The sequence below is a fragment of the Podarcis vaucheri genome, assembly GCF_965113315.1.
Source record: "Podarcis vaucheri genome assembly, chromosome: 3".
Classification (NCBI taxonomy): domain Eukaryota; kingdom Metazoa; phylum Chordata; class Lepidosauria; order Squamata; family Lacertidae; genus Podarcis; species Podarcis vaucheri.
Window position 1 is genome coordinate 118,791,970 of NC_138761.1, and position 18,172 is coordinate 118,810,141.

Here is an 18,172-nt window from a genome sequence, read left to right on the forward strand (position 1 = left end):
GAAGGTTATCACTGGCCCCAAAGCAGCATGAGCCACGGCCTGGATTCCAGAGCAGGTCTTGGGGCCTTCCAAACTGGGGTAATTCATTTCAGACCATACCAATTTCAGATTTTGGCACCATCACTGTCACTGCTGGAAAAACAATCTGAATGAAAAATCACCTCCTATTCCGAGAGCGTAAGGTCCATAAATCATTGAAATCATAAACTTTCTGCAGACCACTCAGGATATGAGTACTTTACACCTTAAGGGGCTTCAACCTGGACAAGTGGAATGTTGAGAAATAAGTGAGATAAATTCATATCTGATGAATAATCACTCTATACTTTCTGTGGGACATCTACCTTTCTGTCTTCTGCAACCCTGTCTGCTACCGCTTTCCCTATTTCAAATATTTTAATTTCTATAGCTGGACTGATTGCAGATGTGTTGCACACAGATTCAAGTCTTTCTTTTTAAAAAAAAACAGCCACTCAAAACCACAGGCATTGCAATAATAATAATAATAATAATAATAATAATAATAATAATATTTTTTGTTATTTATACCCTGTCCATCTGGCTGGGTTTCCCCAGGCACTCTGGGCAGCTTACAGCACATAAAAAAATGTAAAACATTAGACATTAAAAATTTCCCAATACACGGTTGCCTTCAGATGTCTTCTAAAAGTCAAATAGTTGTTTATTTCCTTGACATCTGAGGGGAGGGCATTCCACAAGGGGGTGCCACTACTGAGAAGGCCCTCTGCTTGGTTCCCTGTAACCTCACTTCTCACACTGAGGCCCTCAGAGCTGGAACTCAGTATCTGGGCTGAACAATGAGGGTGGAGACGCTCCTTCAAGTATACTGGGCTGAGGCCATTTAGGGCTTTAAAGGTCAGCACCAACACTTTGAATCGTGCTTGGAAACATACTGGAAGCCAATGTAGGTTTCTCAGGACCAGTGTTATATGGTCTCGGCGGCCACTCCCAGTCACCAGTCTAGCAGCTGCATTCTGGATTAGTTGTAGTTTCCAGGTCACTTTCAAAGGTAGCTCCACGCAAAGCGCATTGCAGTAGTCCAAGCGGGAGATAACTAGAGCATGCACCACTCTGGCGAGACAGTCTGCAGGCAGGTAGGGTCTCAGCCTGCGTACCAGATGGAGCTGGTAGACAGCTGCCCTGGACATAGAATTGACCTGCAACTCCATGGACAAAAAAACCCACAAAAACAGGGACAAAACGACCTGATGAATGAAGACATGCAAGACTGACAGAGGTCAGGGACAGACTGATATTTACTTTTGAGTCAATATGCATAGACTCACACAGCCCAGCTCCTTAGGCCACTCATTTTCCCTTCTACAAAGTCACCCCTTTGTCGCATTTCTCAAGGAGAACAAAATTCTTGCTTTGTCTTCTCACTTGCTTTCACTTTGTTAGTCCCTTTTGCCAAGAGTGTGTTGCAGTGCCAATTATAACCTCATTGCTAGTGCTTAATTGCAGAGGGGGCTGGGGAAGAGACTCTCTAGGAGCAATGAGGCGTTTTCATGTTCCTGGGAACGAAGCCAGTGGTTGCTTCAAACCGGCTTAATTTCTGTTGCCTGTTTTCAGTTCTAAATTAATTAGAGTTGAGTCTAAGTGTAGCATGTTCGACAAGGCAGGGGAATGTTTTTGTTGTTTTAAAAAATATTCTAAATAAAATATCAGTGGGGAGGGAAGGAAGAGGTGGATGGGAGCCCCCAATTGTCTGAGTCAGGGGTTTGTCGCATCAAGATTCCTGAAAGGTGGGTGGGTTTCTAGAGGTTGTTTATTATTCTAACAGAGAGCTGGGCTGTTTTTCGCTTTCAGAAAAAAGGGATGCCACAGCCTGGCATAACTCCAGCTTGGTCAGGTCAGTAAATTAGTTGTACTTAATTTGCAAGAGTGGTTTGCTCATCTTTTCCGTGTGGGAGGCAGTTTGACCTTCAGTGATCATTGGAACTCCCCTTGGCTTGATCTTGGAATTAGATGGGCAATGGTGAGTTCCATCAGCAGGTGTGTGAGAACTAAACATGCCATTGTGCTTTTGTGCACTTCAGAAAGAGAGGGCATTCCCATAGTCATTGGGTTGGCCAGTTTGAGAACAGGATGTCCAGAAATATTTACACATCACTTAGGAAGACAGGCAAACTATATCAGTGTACTGGAAGAAGTAAAGATCACCAGTGTCAAAGCAGCATCAACTTCGTTGGACTGGTCATGTTGTGTAGATGCCTGATAATCATCTTCCAAAGCAACTACTCTATTTCACTTAAAAATGGAAAGCATAATGCTGGTGGTCAACAAAAGAGGTTTAAAGACTGCCTCAAGGCAAATCTTAAAAAATGTAGTATAAACACTGACAACTGGGAAACACTGGCCTGCGAGCGCTCCAGTTGGAGAACTGCCTTGACCAAAGGTGTCGTGGGTTTTGAAGACACTCAAACTCAGAATGCAAGGGAGAAACGTACTAGGAGGAAGGAACACTTGGCAAATCCACACCGTGATCAACTCCTGCCTAGAAACCAACGTCTAATAATAATAATAATAATAATAATAATAATAATAATATATTATTTATACCCTGCCCATCTGGCTGGGCTTCCCCAGCCACTTTGGGCAGCCTCCAAAAAAATATTAAAATACCGTAATACATCAAACATTAAAAACTTCCCTAAACAGGGCTGCCTTCAGATGTCTTCTAAAAATCTGGTAGTTGTTTATCTCTTTGACATCTGGTGGGAGGGCATTCCACAGGCCGGGCCCCACTACCGAGAAGGCCCTCTGCCTGGTTCCCTGTAGCTTTGCTTCTTGCAATGAGGGAACCGCCAGAAGGCCCTCGGCACTGGACCTCAGTGTCCGGGTAGAATGATGGGGGTGGAGACGCTCCTTCAGGTATACTGGACTGAGCCCATTGAGGGCTTTAAAGGTCAGCACCAACACTTTGAATTGTGCTCGGAAACGTACTGGGAGCCAATGTAGGTCTTTCAAGACCAGTGTTATGAGTCTCGGAGGCCACTCCCAGTCACCAGTCTAGCTGCCGCTTTCTGGATTAGTTGTAGTTTCCGGGTCACCTTCAAAGGTAGCCCCACGCAGAGCACATTGCAGTAGTCCAAGCGGGAGATCACCAGATCATGCACCACTCTGGCAAGGCAGTCTGCAGGCAGATAGGGTCTCAGCCTGCGTACCAGATGGAGCTGGTAAACAGCTGCCCTGGACACAGAATTGACCTTTGCCTCCATGGACAGCTGTGAGTCCAAAATGAGTCCCAGGCTGCGCATCTGGTCCTTCAGGGGCACAGTTACCCCATTCAGGACCAGGCAGTCCCCCACCCCTGCCCGCCTCCTGTCCCCCCAAAACAGTACTTCTGTCTTGTCAGGATTCAACCTCAATCTGTTAGCCGCCATCCATCCTCCAACTGCCCCCAGGCACTCACACAGGACCTTCACCACTGGTTGCTGCAGTACTAGCCAAATGCAATATTTTTTATTTATTTTTTACAGCCATTGCTGTAGGGTCATGCTGGTTTTCTGTTATTGATTTGGATATGCTTTCTTTGCAATTCTATTGGATCAAAGTTGCTGGTGTAAATCTGCATTCAGCTTCAAGGGGCAACAGTATTCCTTTACTTCAGTGCCCAGGGGATTTCAGTGGTGGAATAAATCAAGTCAAAGAATCATGGGATATCACATGATGTCCTGATGATTTCAGTTTTCACCAATGGGGAATATGACACAATAAATGATTAGCGAAGTACAGTGGTACCTCGGGTTACATACACTTCAGGTTACATACGCTTCAGGTTACAGACTCCACTAACCCAGAAATATTACCTCAGGTTAAGAACTTTGCTTCAGGATGAGAATAGAAATCGTGCAGTGGTGGTGCAGCGGCAGCAGGAGGCCTCATTAGCTAAAGTGGTGCTTCAGGTTAAGAACAGTTTCAGGTTAAGAACAGACGTCCAGAACAAATTATGTTTTTAACCCGAGGTAGCACTGTATTGACACAGCTGGTCAATAGGCACAGCTGGTTCTTAAAAGTAGAAAACTGTGGAGCACAACTAGGAACAGCGGAAAGGATCAGCTGATGTACAAAGCGCAAAATTCATTTTGAAACTGTCTACCTGCATGAATGTTTATTCTTTAGAGTGTTGTTAGGAACTCATGTGAATTTATTCAGATGTTTTCTGAAAAGGCAAAGCCTCTATAAATTATTGAAAAAGAACAGTTGGATTGAGGACCAGAGCAAATGGAAGCATTTTGTACAATTAAAGGAGGATTTGGCACTTGCCCCCACTCTGGCACACCCAAACCTGAAATAACCCTTTACAGTGGTACCTCGGGTTACATACGCTTCAGGTTACACACGCTTCAGGTAACAGACTCCGCTAACCCAGAAATAGTATCTTGGGTTAAGAACTTTGCTTCAGGATGAGAACAGAAATCATGCTCTGGTGGCGCGGTGGCAGCAGGAGGCCCCATTAGCTAAAGTGGTGCTTCAGGTTAAGAACAGTTTCAGGTTAAGAACGGACCTCTGGAATGAATTAAGTACTTAACCTGAAGTACCACTGTATATCCAACTGGCTGCCTCTGAGGTATGCATAGGGGTCTGGTGGCTAAACATGAGGCAAAGGTAATGGACCCCTGAATGGTTAAGTCCAGTCAAAGGCGACTATGGGGTTGCGGCCCTCATCTCGTTCTGGTAAGGTGTACTAATAGGTGCTTTTCCAGTGTTGTTAAAATTATAGGATGTCATTTTTACCTTTAGAGTTCCCATATGGACCTTGCAAACGGTTCAAACTCAGTGAGAATTATTAAGACATTTAACCCCATTTCATTAGGATAGGGTCTCATTGATTTACAAACTTTGCTTTCACACCCTTCATTCCAAAAACAATTGGAAACAGTTGCAGAAGTGGGAGCACATCACAAAAACCAAGCTTGTACAGAAACAGTCATAATTAATGGTACTGGAGCTAACAGTGAGACATCTGATGAAGACCTGCATTTTTAAAATGAGCTTAAAAATATATATTTGTAAATGTTTGTATCTCTCATTCTCTCATGCCAGGCATAAACCAGCTGGGTTCTCTGGCAGCTGTTTATCTTCCTGTTTAAGGGCCCCTGTTTAAGCAAGTGCCTCAGGGTTGTAAAAGGAAATTACAGGCTAGGAGCAAAAGGTCACACTGACCATACAAATTACAAAATACAATCAAGCTGCAAAGACACAATTAAGAGTTGGTAAATAGTAAGAATTATTGTGCCTCCCATTAAAACTTGAGCCACATTTTCATAAGGTTAAAAAGGGCAAGAGCTAATGGGAACAGCAGCTGGCTGGGAAAACCGAAGAGGCTTCTGGAAACTGTTTTTATTAAATTCCTTTTTACTAAGTTCCTTTCCTTCTAAAAATCTATCTATGTTATGTATGAAATATATTGACTTAAATGTAATTATGCAAAGGATTTAGAAAGTAAGAAATGTTAGATTTAGAAAGTAAGAAATGTTAGATTCTTATGTTAGATTCTTATTTCATTGATGGTGTGTGAGAAGGTGAACCCAAGATCTCTGTTTAAAATGAAATTAAACCATCTGCTTTAGCCATCTGTTTCTCAGTGAATAGGGCAGCAGGGGCCAAAGGTTATCTGGTAATTAAGGTGCCTGGTCAAGGTAAATGTAAGATATATGGCTACTTGTCTACCATTTATAGATAGAAGGAAATATAGCTCTTTGTCTCCCATAAAAGGTAATAGGAAATGGGTGTATCTTTTATGATTGGTTCTAGCAAACAGCCAATAGGAATTTCAACCAGGCTGATTGGACAGAGGCAGCCAAAGGAGGAGCAAGGGGGCTGGGCTGAGGAAATATAAGTGCTGGCCATCAGGGCTGGAAGGGCAGAGCATTGGTAACCATATACCACTGTGTCTCTCATTTATTTGTCTGACAAATAAATTATTATTTTAATTTCTCTATTGCTGCGTTGAATATTTCATTCCAGCTAAGCGTTAACCACAAGCAGGGTGCTACAACAGGGACTGGGGTTTACCGATGCTGGCAGCCCTAATTTAATTTAAAGAAGGAATATAGAGCAGTGATGGGGAACATGCAACCCTCCAGATATTGCTGGACTCCAGCTCCCATCAACCTCAGCCAGCACAGCCAAGGGCCAAGGATCATGGGAGCTGCAGTCCACTAACATCTGGAGGGCCACCAGTTCCACTTCCCTGATGTAGAGAGAAGAAATAATGGCTGAAAAAATTCTGAACCTAAGAAGCAGGCCTGGCTCATGTCACTCATTGACTTACATATTTAAACAACTTTTCATATTTATCAATGAGCACTTCAAGTCCTGCAAGGAACAGGTGGGTAAAAGGCTGGACTGAAGCAAAAGGAAAGGTCACCTCAATTGGCATATGTCTCTCAGCAAAGGGCGCACAGCACTCTGACCCGAATTAACCCAAATTCTCTATGTAGAAAATCTAAATTTTGTGAGCTACAGAGGTAATGCTTGCTTTCCTTGATTCGTATTTTGCTATCCAGAGTGCTGAAGCCCCAACCCCAGGCATTTGAAATCCTATCCAGCCACTAATAATAATAATAATAATAATAATAATAATAATAATAATAATACCTTTATTGTCAATGTACAACCTGTGTACAATGAAATTAACCGAGCCTCCCTCCCCACACAAACACTTAGTCTCATTGCACTCTGTGTGCTTGTCGCACAACACACCAACCCCGAAAGTCAGTTGCACTATATTATTTTCCGTTCAGCAGCGTAACAACCCACAGATAAAAACTGGTTTTTAGCCTGTTGGTATGACTGATTATATTATAATATATTATATTATTATAGGGACGCAGGTGGCGCTGTGGGTTAAACCACAGAGCCTAGGACTTGCTGATCAGAAGGTCGGCGGTTTGAATCCCCGCGACGGAGTGAGCTCCAGTTGTTCAGTTCTTGCTCCTGCCAACCTAGCAGTTCGAAAGCACGTCAAAGTGCAAGTAGATAAATAGGTACCGCTCCAGCGGGAAGGTAAACGGCGTTTCCGTGCGCTGCTCTGGTTTGCCAGAAGCGGCTTAGTCCTGCTGGCCACATGACCCAGAAACTGTACGCCGGCTCTCTTGGCCAATAAAGCGAGATGAGCACCGCAACTCCAGAATCAGCCACGGCTGGACCTAATGGTCAGGGTCCCTTTACCTTTACCTTTATGACTGATTATACTTCTGTATCTCCTGCCAGAGCGTAGTAGATTAAAGAGGAGCTGGCCAGGATGTGAATCGTCCCTGAGAATTTTTCTCGCTCTCCTAAGGCAACAATCCCTTGCGATGTCATCTAGCGGGCTCAGGGGCAGCCCACGATATCATGTGCTGTGTTCACCACCCTCTGTAAAGACTTTCTGTCCGTGGCTGTCAAGCCAACGTACCACACTGTGATACAATATGAGAGGACACTTTCTATTGTGGATCGGTATTGTGGACCCTTACCCTGCCTTCAAAGATTTCATAAACATTTCCCATCTACATTTGCAGTATTAAGGGCTAGAAGCGTGAGATTCTCAGGATACTACATTCTGGACCCGATACCATTTTGTGCATTATGTGAGTGCAGAAAATGCACGACATGGAATGCCCCATCACATTAGAGTGTCAAGATGCCAAGTGCATATGCTTGGGCTAAAAGCACAATGCTGGACTGACTATTATTATTACAGTGGTACCTCGGGTTACAGACGCTTCAGGTTACAGACTCCTCTAACCCAGAAATAGTACCTCAAGTTAAGAACTTTGCTTCAGAATGAGAACAGAAATTGTGTGGCAGCAGCGGGAGGCCCCATTAGCTAAAGTGGTGCTTCAGGTTAAGAACAGTTTCAGGTTAAGAACGGACCTCCGGAACGAATTAAGTACTTAACCTGAGGTACCACTGTATTATCATTATCATTATCATTATCATTATTACTTTTTTCAGCTAGAACTCACCAGAGCTCTGTTCCAGCCCATCTCAGGTGGGTGCAATTGCCACTATAAGAGAACAAGGGAGATGTTCATAGTGAGTTCTGGCACCTCTTTTTCTATTAAAAAAATTAATAGCACTGATAGTTATCGTAGAGCACCTAGAGTAGCTTCCATATCACAACCCTGAAATCACATCCTGGATTGTGGTCAAAAGCCCATGGAATTTTAGGCCTTTCCGTAGAAGCTTTTCATCAATGCAAGCTGAAGAAGGTGGGCACAATCATGCCTTTTCCAACGAGGAAGTGAAAAGCTACAGATGACCTACTGTACATCTCTCTTCAGTAAGGAAATCTGGGCTCAAGGGAGCAGTCGCCTGACGCAGTAAGCCTGATTCAGTATAAGACAGCTTTCATTCATTCGTTTATTGGTCCACCTTCACCAACTTGACCTTACGCGGGAATGAGGAAACTTTGGCTTTCCAGATGTTGTTGGCCTCCAACTCCCATCAGCCCCGGTCAGCATGGTCAAAGGTCAGAGATCATGGGAGCTGCAGTCCAGTAGCATTCAGAGGGTTCTAGCTCCCCATCTCCACCACACAGCTTGGGTTGCTGCTGTGATGAGGGATGTTCCACCTTTTAAGAGTGACACTCTACCCATTGTTATATAGTCAACCACAGCAACATGAAGCAATGGTAGAATCAAGGCAAAGGCATTATTTGGAGACCAAAGAAGTGTCTTAACTCTCAGGACCTGGAAAGCTGATTCACACCCTGCTCCCCATCCCACTTCAAATTGGAATATTTAGAATGTATATTTAGAGAAAATATTGTTTTAAAAAACAATTTTAGCTTTTAAATAACTTCTCGTGGCAACCTTTTCTCAGGCACTGCCTAATTTAGCATTAAATCACATACTTGCTGGCAGTGACCTAGTGGAAGGAATTTCCTGCACAGCTTGTTTCAAGTTTCATTCATACGTACTGTCTAAAATTAGATCCATTACTTTCATTCAGGTCCAAAAGCTTCTTTGCCTAGTGTAATATTTTGTAGAAAGAGAAAAGCAGTTATACAAACTCAATCATCTGCAGTCTTCCCAGGTGTTTGCCGAGTGCTGTTAATTGACACCAGACTAGGCAGTAGATCCTGACCCACCATGGATGGCTCATAAATGGACAAGTCCTGGTCCAGAATGGGGTAACTGTGCCACTGAAGGTGCAGGTGCGCAGCCTGGGAGTCATTTTGGACTCACAGCTGTCCATGGAGGCACAGATCAATTCTGTGTCCAGGGCAGCTGTTTACCAGCTCCATCTGGTATGCAGGCTGAGACCCTGCCAGCCCGCAGAGTGGTGCATGCTCTAGTTATCTCTTGCTTGGACTACTGCAATGTGCTCTATATGGGGCTACCTTTGAAGGTGACCCGGAAACTACAACTAATCCAGAATGTGGCAGCTAGACTGGCGACTGGGAGTGGCCGCCAAGACCACATAACACTGGTCTTGAAAGACCTACATTGGCTCCCAGTACGTTTCCGAGCACAATTCAAAGTGTTGGTGCTGACCTTTAAAGCCCTAAACAGCCTCAGTCCAGTATATCTGAAAGAGCGTCTCCACCCACATCATTCTACCCGGACACTGAGGTCCAGCGCCAAGGGCCTTCTGGTGGTTCCCTCACTGCCAGAAGCGAAATTACAGGGAACCAGGCAGAGGGCCTTCTCGGTAGTGGCACCCGCCCTGTGGAACACGCTCCCACCAGATGTCAAGGAGAACAACAACTGCCAGACTTTTATAAGACATCTGAAGGCAGCCCTCCTTAGGGAAGCTTTTAATGTTTGATGCATTACAGTATTTTAATATTTTGTTGGAAGCCACCCAGAGTGGCTGGGGAAGCCCAGCCAGATGGGCAGGGTATAAATAATTAATTGTTGTTGTTGTTGTTGTTGTTATACGCAAGAATTTCAACTAAAGCATCCATGATAGATGGCCATCCAACCTCTGCTTTAAAAACCTCCAAGGAAGGATAGTCCACAACCTCCTGAGGGAGTCCATTCCACCATCAAACTGAAGAGCTCAGTGGTAGAACATATGGTTTCCATAGAGGAGAACCTAGCATCTCCATGTTGGGCTGGGAGAGAAGAAACCCTGGAGACCCGCTGCCATTACTGAAGTCAATGCTGAGCTAAATGGTCTGACTTAGTATGATGTAGGGATGTGGGGAAATGTGGTCCAGACTTAAAGATGAGCCTACATCATTTGCACTTTCCAAGACAATATGCAAGCTTGAAACGAAGCCATCTTTTGAAACTCGCACTTCTCCGAATTTTGCAATGTGGTTTTCCAGCCCAAAGAGTGTGTGCAAAAATTCATACACAATGAGAAAGGGTACATAAACATATGTATTAGTGAAAATAAATGTGGGAGCCCTACCTTAATTGAAACCGCAGTTTCATGTTTTAAAATTACAGAAAGTATCCCCCCCCACACACCACCACCAGCTGCTATTTTCCCTAATGCTGATTTTAAAAACCTGGGACAAACAGCAGCTTCGGGGGGGGGGTAGCAGTTTTTCTCTAGGAAAGGAGAAAGGATTAAACTCACATCTTTGGAATCGGGGTGGTGCCATGGTTGTTGTTTTTCTGTGTGAACCTAGGGGCATGTGCCACCTAAGCACATTTTTGAACCGTGTGTTTTAAATTCATGTCTCATTTGACCCTAAGGCAGTTCATCCCTGAGGTTGGTGAGGAAACCACAGGAAGAGCTAAAGGGCCTTTTTGCTGTCATATGCTGCCATCTACAGGCTTGCGATTTCTGAACGGAACTACCTGTGGCTGAAGACTCCTCCTTTGTTTGGGCCATCTTGAAAGCATTTCAATGTTATCGTACTTACTTGTTGTTGTTGTTTAGTCATTTAGTCGTGTCCGACTCTTCGTGACCCCATGGACCAGAGCACGCCAGGCACTCCTGTCTTCCACTGCCTCCCACAGTTTAGTCAAACTCATGCTGGTAGCTTCGAGAACACCATCCAACCATCTCGTCCTCCATCGTCCCCTGCTCCTTGTGCCCTCCATCTTTCCCAACATCAGGGTCTTTTCCAGGGAGTCTTCTCTTCTCATGAGGTGACCAAAGTATTGGAGTCTCAGCTTCAGGATCTGTCCTTCCAGTGAGCACTCAGGGCTGATTTCCTTAAGAGTAGATAGGTTTGATCTTCTTGCAGTCCATGGGACTCTCAAGAGTCTCCTCCAGCACCATAATTCAAAAGCATCCATTCTTCGGTGATCAGCCTTCTTTATGGTCCAGCTCTCACTTCCCTACATCACTACTGGGAAAACCATAGCTTTAACTATACAGGCCTTAGTTGGCAAGGTGATGTCTCTGCTTTTTAAGATGCTGTCTAGGTTTGTCATTGCTTTTCTCCCAAGAAGCAGGCGTCTTTTAATTTCATGGCTGCTGTCACCATCTGCAGTGATCATGGAGCCCAAGAAAGTAAAATCTCTCACTGCTTCCATTTCTTCCCCTTCTATTTGCCAGGAGGTAATGGGCCCAGTGGCCATGATCTGAGTGCCAAAGCCGTAAATCTACATAAGTTCAAGATGTATTTCTTCTTGGTACTATCACATCTCAATGATGAAAGAACATAGTCAGGTGTTCTTAGGAGCTGCTAACCAACTTTGGAGTCTTATTCTTCCAGAAGTTTGAGAAAATCTTACCATCCTTTCAAGGTAACATAAGACCATAATAGCATCAGATTTCAAATGATTTTCTTCAAAAATTTGAGGTTTCCAAATGTTGTTACAGATTCCGTATTTTAGTGATATGGAAGCTTATTCATTAGCCTTGGGTCTCCAGATGTTGTTGGATTCAAACCACCACCAACCCCAACCAGTTTAACCAATGACTGGGGATGATGGGAATTGTAGCCCAGAAAACCTAGGAACCCGAGGTTGAAGAATACTAGGTTAGTGCATTAAATAAACACCTCTGAATTTCCCATAATAAAAGAAAAAACATCCCAAATGATACTTGAGAAAATGGATTCAAGGGACAATGGAAGAATGGCAGATGAAGATGGTGGACTTTTGGGAGCTGGCTGACCTGACTGGAAGAATCTGCGACCAGAAAGAGGAGGAAATACAAGAAGACTGGAAGAAATTTAAAGAATATTTAGCTAGATATTATAACATAAAATAATTAAGAGACTCCTAGAAGTAACAGATTAGGCCTAGGGATAGAAAAAGATTAGTAATAGTGAATATTTTGGACTAGAATAGGAAGTAAAGATAAGAAGTCTGTAACTGAAAGAAGATATTGGTGTTATAAATATGAAATTGGACACTGCTAAATATGTGATATAATGAAATTAAGAATGGAGGGTGTCGAGGAAGTCTTTTAGCAATGTAAATGTATCAGGAAATAAGAAGAAACCATTCTTCTTCTTTTTTCTCTTTGTTGTTGTATGTTTTTATGTTGTGTTAAGTGTAATGTTGTTCTTTTGTGTTAATGTCTTTGTTTTATAAGAGAAAACTAATAATTTTTTTTGGGGGGGGGAGAGAAAATGGATTCAAGAAAGAAACAAAAACTCTCTATTTAAGATATAGGATTTTTTTTTCTGGCTTCAAGAAACTATTAAATAATCCCGGAATATTCATGACCTGAATGATGTAGCTCCTGTGGAATGTGAAAAATCAGAATAGGCTAACGTATGTTAACAAGGAGGGAAAAGCCACCCATATAAAATGTAGCTCTTAGTGAACGTCAAATGATTTATTGGGGAGTCAGCTAGAATTGAACTTCAGCTGCAGCTACATATGTGTTGCTGATTAAACATGCATAGCTGTTGGGCCAGGGACTTATCCGGTTTCAGTCTTATGAGTTCATCCATCTCTTCTTATATGAAGAGTCCCAAATCTACATTTGACCTTCCTTCAACTGTCCAGTCTTAGTGGGTGGGTGGAATCCAACACAGTACCAAGGCAACTGTTCCATCAGCACAATGATTTCTACTTGTGCAGTTTAAGGTGTTCCCCCTTCCCGAAGCAGTTAATAATTCACAGGAGCCTGTTTTAATTGGTACATGTCAAATTTTAATGGATGGCTCTAAGACTTCAAGTCCACACTTATCTATCTTGTTGTGTGTTGCATTGGTTGGAGAACTGCATTGCAAAATTCAGAAAAGTGTGAATTCTGAAGGATAGCTGTGCTTTGCTTTGCATAGTAGTCTGAGAAGCTCAGGTTAGTGAGTTCCATATTTGAATGCAATCAAAACCGGATTTATTTCCCATCTCTGGGCTCATTAGGTGATGGAAAAGACTCCTCTGTCTGACACTCTGGGGGGCAACACTGAACCACAAAGGCCTAGTATAAGGCTGTTCTCATTGTGAGCCAGTGCGGTGTAGTGGTTAAGAGTGGTAGACTCGTAATCTGGGGAACCAGGTTCGCATCTCCACTCCTCCACATGCAGCTGCTGGGTGACCTTGGGCTAGTCACACTTCTCTGAAGTCTCTCAGCCTCACTCACCTCACAGAGTGTTTGTTGTGGGGGAGGAAGGGAAAGGAGAATGTTAGCCGCTTTGAGACTCCTTTGGGTAGTGATAAAGCAGGATGTCAAATCCAAACTCCTCAAACAAGTTGCTGTTGTTGTTGTTTAGTTGTTTAGTCGTGTCCGTCTCTTCATGACCCCATGGACCAGAGCACACCAGGCACTCCTGTCTTCCACTGCCTCCTGCAGTTTGGTCAAACTCATGCTGGTAGCTTTGAGAACACTGTCCAACCATCTCATCCTCTGTCATCCCCTTCTCTTTGTGCCCTCAATCTTTCCCAATATCAGGGTCTTTTCCAGGGAGTCTTCTCTTCTCATGAGGTGGCCAAAGTATTGCAGCCTCAGCTTCAGGATCTGTCTTTCCAGTGGGCACTCAGGGCTGATTTCCCTCAGAATGGATAGGTTTGATCTTCTTGAAGTCCATGGGACTCTCAAGAGTCTCCTCTACCTACACTGAAGGGATTGCCTGTCCTCATGCAGTGGAGATAAAAATATTTGGGGTGTGTGTGTGTTTAGCTACCAGCTCTGACTATATTTGCAGTTCTAGTTCCCAAGATGAGCAACATTTCATGAAGTCCGACGTTCTTGCTTCTGCACAAAATTAGCAATGGATGAATGGTTTAAATTAAAATGTGAGCCAACCCCTTATCCACTTTTGAAAAACTGGGAGCAAGGAGAGAGAAAGGGAATGAAACCCAGCTATCCGAGAGCACAGCTTGCTTGGGATTGCTGGACTAGGAAAAAAAGGATTGCAGGTGTGTCCCGGGTGAAGTTATGTCCTGTGTGCCGCCTCGCAAATTGCAGGGATGTGGGTCAGACACACCCCGAACCTTCTCGGGTTTAGTTGGACTTGCCCATCCTTTTATCTATATTATACAAAAACTTTCCCTCTGGCTTCTCTTCCTTACCAGACTTGACTTAACCCTGTGGAAAGAAAGAAAGGGGGGCGGAGGAAGAATGAATCCTGTCTGCCCCGTTTGAAAGCATGTTCAACTAATTATTTCAGCCAAATGAATACTTGTGGTTGGACGCTGGAAATATATATCGGTGAAGAATTACCTTTGGGAAAAAGAGAAAGTTTCATGACAAAGCAAACAACCTTTGGTGATTTTTTTTTTTTTTAGGCAAGTCAGATGTGGCAGTTCCATATTTGATGAAATATTATTATTATATTTGTGGAGTGCACTATGGAAGTTTGCACCTGTCCCATGTTTTCTTGTGGAACACTCCTCTCTTCTCCCAACTCTTCCCTCTCCAACTCCCAAATCTGGTACAGAAGGGCTGTCTCTCCATTCCCATCATATCTTATTAGCTATGGAGTGACTTCCTCCCCAGCTTTGTCTGTTACAGGAAATTATACGCATGATGATGCTGCTGCTTTGGAACAGATACAAGACTGGGCAAAAGCAACAATAAAGCTGCTAGAGCATTTGAAAATTGGATGGAGGGCTGTGTGTTGAGATTGCCTTGCATGGGGGGGGATAAATGACCATCGGGGTCCCTTCCAACTCTACAATTCTGTGATTACGTAATTGTATTCCATCAGGTCTAGCTAGCACAGCCAATGGTGAGGAATGATGGGTTTTGGAATCCAGCAACATATTAAGGACCCTGTGTTGGCTAGTAAAGGTAAGGTAAAGGGACCCCTGACCATTAGGTCCAGTCGTGGCCAACTCTGGGGTTGGGGCACTCATCTTGCTTTATTGGCCGAGGGAGCCGGCGTACAGCTTCCGGGTCATGTGGCCAGCATGACTGAGCCACTTCTGGCGAAGCAGAGCAGCATACAGAAACGCCGTTTACCTTCCCGACGGAGTGGTACCTATTTATCTACTTGCACTTTGACGTGCTTTCAAACGCAGGAGCAGGGACCGAGCAGCGGGAGCTCACCCCGTCATGGGGATTCGAACCGCCAACCTTCTGATCAGCAAGTCCTAGGCTCTGTGGTTTAACCCACAGCGCCGCCCATGTCCTGTGTTGGCTACCTCCAGGTTAATAGAACCCATAGGATTAGGCTGCAAGCAAGATTATAATTTAAATACAAACACTGTTCATTGCATGTAGCCACTATGCTGCTTAGTAAGCAGCATCTGCTAGGGCAAATAAACAAACAAACACATAAATACATAAATGCTCTAAGAATGACTTTGCCTCATTCGGCATATAGTAATTGCAAACAAAATGCATTTGCATTTGATACAGTGGTACCTCGGGTTACATACACTTCAGGTTACATATGCTTCAGGTTACAGACTCCGCTAACCCAGAAATAGTACCTCAGGTTAAGAACTTTGCTTCAGGATGAGAACAGAAATGAGAACAGCAGCGGTGTGGCGGCAGTGGGCCCCATTAGAAGAAGAAGAAGACGAGTTTGGATTTGATATCCCGCTTTATCACTACCCAAAGGAGTCTCAAAGCGGCTAACATTCTCCTTTCCCTTCCTCCCCCACAACAAACACTCTGTGAAGTGAGTGGGGCTGAGAGACGTCAGAGAAGTGTGATTAGCCCAAGGTCACCCAGCAGCTGCATGCGGAGGAGCGGGGAAGAGAACCCGGTTCCCCAGATTATGAGTCTACCGCTTTTAACTACACCACACTGGCTCTCTTAGCTAAAGTGGTTCTTCAGGTTAATAACAGTTTCAGGTTAAGAACAGACCTCTGGAACAAATTAAGTACGAAACCAGAGGTACCACTGTATTTTCATTTATGCTAACAGATAGATCTAAAAAACTCTGAAATACCAGCTAGACTTTGGAACTTCATTCCATTCCATACACATTAGTATGTGAGTGGGTTTTTCTTTTCTTTTCTTTTCTTTTCTTTTCTTTTCTTTTCTTTTCTTTTCTTTTCTTTTCTTTTTTCTTTTCCAATTCTCAATCCTCAAAAATGAGCAAAATTAAACTTCTTGACCTCTAATTACTCGCCTAGACCCAGAGTAAACAAAGAGCATGCGAAGGGAGTGTGTGTAATCCTTGGATCGTTCCTTCAGCTACACTCACCATTGCTAAATGAGTTATTATCAGCTCCATGATGTTTCAATAGGATGTGGAATGTGGTGTGCATGTGCATGCGTGTATTTATAAGGGGGTATTTCTCTCTTTGGAAAGAAAGACCTTCGTTCTTCCCTGCCAAACGTAGAAGACAAATCAAATAGGCACATGAAAATGTTAGGGAAATGTGCTAAGAGAAGTGTCTGAATATCCACAGTGGTCTTAAAAACTGTGTGAATGGGCTGGTCCCAGATGAATGCCATTTCCTTAGCCCCATACAATGGGCAAACATATTGCCCTCCTTTTTAGGTCCCCACCAGAGCCAAAATGGGATCTCTGTCACAGTCCATGAAGAGGTTACTCTATCACAAACCATGAAGAAATTGCTAAATATCCACTTGCTACATAGAAGTGAGAGCTGGACCATAAAGAAGGCTGATCACCGAAGAATTGATGCTTTTGCATTATGGCGCTGGAGGAGACTCTTGAGAGTCCCATGGACTGCAAGAAGATCAAACCTATCCATTCTGAAGGAAATCAACCCTGAGGGCTCACTGGAAGGACAGATCCTGAAGCTGAGGCTCCAATACTTTGGCCACCTCATGAGAAGAGAAGACTCCCTGGAAAAGACCCTGGTGTTGGGAAATATTGAGGGCACAAGGAGAAGGGGACGACAGAGGATGAAATGGTTGGACAGTATTCTCGAAGCTACCAGCATGAGTTTAACCAAACTGTGGGAGGCAGTGGAAGAGAGGAGTGCCTGGTGTGCTCTGGTCCATGGGGTCACGAAGAGGCGGACACGACTAAACGACTAAACAACAACACATAGAAGTGGATGTTTTGCCCAGTTAGCAATTAGGGCCTCATGCACCTTATGTGGCTCTATATTTTGTGCTTCCGTAAAAAAGCATAATTTAGAATAAGTATGTGAAATATGTGGCCCCCCTAGATGTTATTAACTTCAATTCCTATCATTCCTGATCATTGGTTATGCTGGCTAGGGCTGATGGGGGCTGTAGTCTAGCAAATCGCCCCTACAGATTTGCCACCCCTGTTTTAGAGGCAAAGAAAGCATTGTGGGTTTATTTAGTGCAGCCTTTAATTCAGTCACTTGGCTGTCCATCTGGGCTAGGCATTCAACTTGCTTAGTTTGAAAAAACTGGCTGGTTTAGACACTTGATTTTGATACATGCAGGGAGGATGGCTCTCTTGGTGACAATTAGACAAGGCAAATAAAGAGAACTATCTCCTACAACAGGGATAGGAAGCCTTTGGCTCTACAGATGTTGAACTACAACTCCCATAATCCCCAACCATTTGCTATGCTATTGAAGTTGGAGTCTAATAGCATCCAGTGAACCACAGGCTGCAGACCCTTCAAGTGTCCCTATTTTCCAGGGACAGTCCCGGATTTACAAAAGCCATCTCAGTTTCTGTTTTGATCCCGGAATGTCCCTCTTTTCCTTAGGATGTCCCTGTTTTCATTGGAGAAATGTTGGGGGCTATGGAGTTATGTGATTCCCTGAGCCAAGGAGATAAGCAACTATGCAACATTTAGAAGACATCTGAATGCAGCCCTGCATAGGGAAGTTTTTAATGTTTAACACTTAGTTATGTTTTTATATATGTTGGAAGCCGCCCAGAGTGGCTGGGGCAACCCAGTCAGATGGGCAGGGTATAACAACAACAACAACAACAACT